The sequence below is a fragment of the Galeopterus variegatus genome, unplaced genomic scaffold, assembly GCF_000696425.1.
Source record: "Galeopterus variegatus unplaced genomic scaffold, G_variegatus-3.0.2 Scaffold6230, whole genome shotgun sequence".
NCBI lineage: Eukaryota > Metazoa > Chordata > Mammalia > Dermoptera > Cynocephalidae > Galeopterus > Galeopterus variegatus.
The window spans coordinates 27,964-32,112 of NW_007732341.1; positions in this window are offsets into that span (position 1 = coordinate 27,964).

Here is a 4,149-nt window from a genome sequence, read left to right on the forward strand (position 1 = left end):
GATAGCCACCTCGCGCCCTGCTTAAGCCAGGGAGACCCTTCTGTGGGAGCCCCAGGCCTAAGGTCACTCTCCCCAGTCCCCCTCCCCATCAGGGCGGGCTTTGGAGTCAGGCAGCTGACCCCGTCCCCTTCTGGCCCTTCTTGAGTCAGAGACCACCACCCCACCGGCACCACCACCGTGCAAGCCCCAGGGCCTGGGGTCTCTCTCCCCGAGTCTCCCTCGCCATCGGACCGGACTTTGGAATCAGGCCCCCTCCTTCGTCCCTCCCCCAGTCCTCCTGAGCCAGGGACAACCCCGCACACACACACAGTGCGCGCCCCAGGGCCTGGGGTCTCTCTCTCCAGTCCTCGAGACCCCTCCGAGCTTCGGAGTCAGACCCCCTCCCCCACTCCGCGCCCCTTTCTCCTGTGCCAGGGACCCCAACCCCAGCGCAAAAGCCTAGGGTCCCTCTCCCTGAGTCCCCTTCGTGATCGGGCTGGGCTTTTAGTCAAGCGGCCTCCCCGCCTTGCCCCGCCCGCACTGGGAGCCCGAGACCTCGCCCGCCACGAGGTTCGTGGGTCATGCTTCCTCGACCTGAGCAGGTTGCCCCAGCCAGAGCCCTCCACCGTGAGACCCAGCCTCTTCTGCCTCCACAGGGACCTGCCTGTAGGCTCCAAGAGCAGTGTCCACCTCCAAAGCCACCCTGTCCCAGCGGCCCTTCCTCCTGCCTGGCCTTCTCTCCTCCTTTGGGATTTCTCATGATAAACTGGCAGAGAGTAGGACAGATTATGCTTGGGACTGTGCGCTTGAGTTCCAAGGGGACCTCACCCAGGCCTGCCCCTGGCTGACTGTGCAACCCCAGGCTGCCTGCAGGACTCTCTGGATGGGAGGGGGAAGGACCCAGCAGTCTCTCCTCTTGTGTCCTCACCAGCCTTACCCATCCTGGGTCCCCAGCCCTCTATCTAGTCCTTCAGCCACAGCTGCCCATATCTGGTTCGTCCTTTACTTCCGGTCACTTCTGCCCACTGTCATCCACGTTGGTCACAACCCCTCCCAATGAAAGCCTTCACACGTCTCTGTGTCCGTGTGTTGGTCTCTCTGCTGGAAGCCTCCCTGCCCTGAGATATCTTTCCTGACCCCCAGGCTGCATCCAGCCCCAGTTCCTCTCTTGGGGTCTCGGACTTCTTTTTTGTGCACTCCAGTGCTTGGAATGATTAACAACTTGGTAATAACTAATGTCAAGCCCCCTCCACCTGGGACCAAGCTCGGGCAGGGCAGGCCCAGATCTGCTGGGCTCCCAGGAAGCATTCTGTGTTGGTTGGACTGACAGGCATCCCCTCTTTCCCCTCTCTGGGTTCCAGCCACAGGCCTTGTCCTTGTTTTCCTGCAGAAACATCCACTGTGGCTAGTATTGGAGGCCCAGTGTGACCTACCTGACCCACCTGACCTGCTCAAGTCCCCCTAGTGCCCCTCCAGCAATGCACCTTGGAGCTCTTCATCACAGAGCATCTCCCTGCCCTTCTCAGCTCAGGCCTTGGCATGAACAGATGTGCACATGTGCAAGATGCTGGATTGCCCAGCAGCATGCTGCATACTTAAAGCACCCGTGAGTGGAGTCCCCTGGTGCTGGGTGGCTGTGTCATGGGATGAGGCCTTTCCCTGTCTCCCTCTGAGGGACTTGGGATGGGGGACAGAGGGGAGGTGGCACCTGGTGGATGAGGAACCTGGAATACAGAGAGGCTAGGGGTAAATGGCCCCCAGCCCAGCCATCACTGCCTCCTGGCAACACAGGGAGTGGGCACGTGAGGTCTGCTTCTTGGTACACAGGCATCTGGCCAGCAGAGCCTGCAAAAGGTTGAGAGAGAACAAGATGGGGCTTGGGAGTTAAAAACACAGTGGCTGAAGTTAAAAATCCAGCAAGAGATTGGACGATGCAAGTCAGAGGAAATCTCCCAGAACAGACTACAGCGAAGAGATGAGAGATGGAAACTGAAGAGGAAAGAGAAAATAGAGAAAGGATTCAGGAACTTCAGAGAAAAGAGAGGAAAATGGTGGGAAGTTGTCAAAGAAATACCAAAGGGAATGCTCAGGCCTGTGGGACCAGAGCCTCCAAAATGCTAGCCCATAGCTTGTCCTGGGGACACATGTCTGGGGGATGGGGACCTCTAAACACTTGCACTTGACGTTCCAAAGGATTATGGAGAAGAACGCCTCAGTTCCTGGGGAAAGTGATGGCCGATCTCAGGGTGTTTATCATGTGGGAGGAAGAATCACAGTGTTTCCGGCCTTCTAGTTTTTCACAGGTTAGCCAAGCAGACTTGAGGATGTGCTCCAGCAAAACAAGGGGGTGAGTGAATGAAGAAACAATCAAGTGCCACCCAGGACAGGTGAGAGGGAGGCCAGAGGATCATCTCAGGGGGTTGGCTGTGTTGAAGAGCTGTGGAGGGTGTATTGGGGGAATGGGCTGCCAGGAGTCTGATAAAGGAGTCTTATAAAGGAATCTGATTGGCAACAAATGGATTACTAGTGAGAAGAAGAGGGCAGGTGGGCTCTGGGGGGGCTGATTTCAACATAGAAATGGGGAAATGGGATCACTGGCCTGTTTAATGTTTGTAAGGGTTTGTAGATACTGGCCCTGTGGTGATGTACTTTAAAAGTTGAGTAAAATGTTAATGGTAGACCTTTGCTGTGATCTGAGTTTGTGTCCCCTCCCCACATTCCTATGTTGAAATCCTAACCCCCGTGTGATAGCATTAGGTGGGGCTTTCGGAGATGATTAGGTTATGGGGGTGGGGTCTCCCGAATGGGATCAGTGCCCTTATACATGCACCCCAGGGAGCTCTCTCACCCCTTCCACTACTGAGGACACAGCAAGAGGCATCATCTAAGAACAAGAAAGTGGCCTTCACCAGATATGGGATTTGCTGGCACCTTAATCTTGGACTTTCAGCCTCCAGAACTGTGAGAAATAAATGTCTGTTGTTTATAAGCCACGCCATCTATGGTACTTTGTTATAGGAGCCCAAACAGATTAAGACAGTCCTAAAACAGGGTCTCACCCCCTCAGCACCATGGACACCGGGACCAGATCACTCTCGGGGTCTGTCATGGGCACTGCAGGTGCTGAGCAGTGTCCCTGGCCTCCACCCACTCCATGCCAGGAGCACCCCCCACATACCCCACTCCCCATATTTTCTGGTGGCTGCTGCAACAAATTACCACAAACTGGGTGGTTAAAACAAGAATTTAATTCTTTCCCAGTTCTGGAGCCTAAAAGTCGAAAATTCAGGTGTGGCAGGACCACATTCCCTCCACAGGCTCCAGAGGAAGGTCCTTCCTGCCTCTTCCAGCTTCTGGGGCTCCAGGCATCTCTTGGCTTGTGGCCACATCCCTCCAGTCTCTGCCTCTGTCTTCACACAGTTGGTGGTCTTCCCTATGTCTGCATCCACATTTCCCACGTTTTATCAGACGCCAGTCAGTGGATTAGGGCCCACCCTACTCCGGGATGACCTCATCTTAACTTGATCACATCTGCAGAGACCCTTCTAACAAATAAGGTCCCATTCACAGCCTCTGGAGTTTAGAATGTGGACATACCTGTGGGAGCACAATTCAACTACAATGCCTCCCTGGGCATGACAACCAGAGATGTCTACAGACTCTTTCCCTGCGTAGTCACCTTGGTTGAGATCCACCAGGGTAGGTGGTGGGTGTGTGATGGCCACTGGAAAATTCTTTCAACTCTGCTCTGTGTCTGAAATATTTTAATAGTAGAATATAGAATAAAATAATATGGAAAGAGGGCTGGCTGGTTAGCCCACTTAGTTAGAATGCAGTGTGGTAACACCAAGGTCAAGAGTTTGGATCCCCATACTGGGCCGGCCCGGTGGCGCACTCGGTAGAGTGCGGCGCTTGAGAGTGTGGCGGCGCTCCCGCCGAGGGTTCAGATCCCATATAGAGACTGGTCCGCTCACTGGTTGAGTGCGGTGCGGGTGCGACACCGAGGGTTGCGATCCCGTTGCCAGTCGTGGTACGGGCGCGACACTGAGGGTTGCGATCCCGTTACCGGTCACACAAAAAGACAAAAAAAAAAAAAAAAAAAAAAAAAAAAGAGTTTGGATCCCCATACCAGCCAGGCCAAAAAATGATAATAACTATATGGAGGGGAGG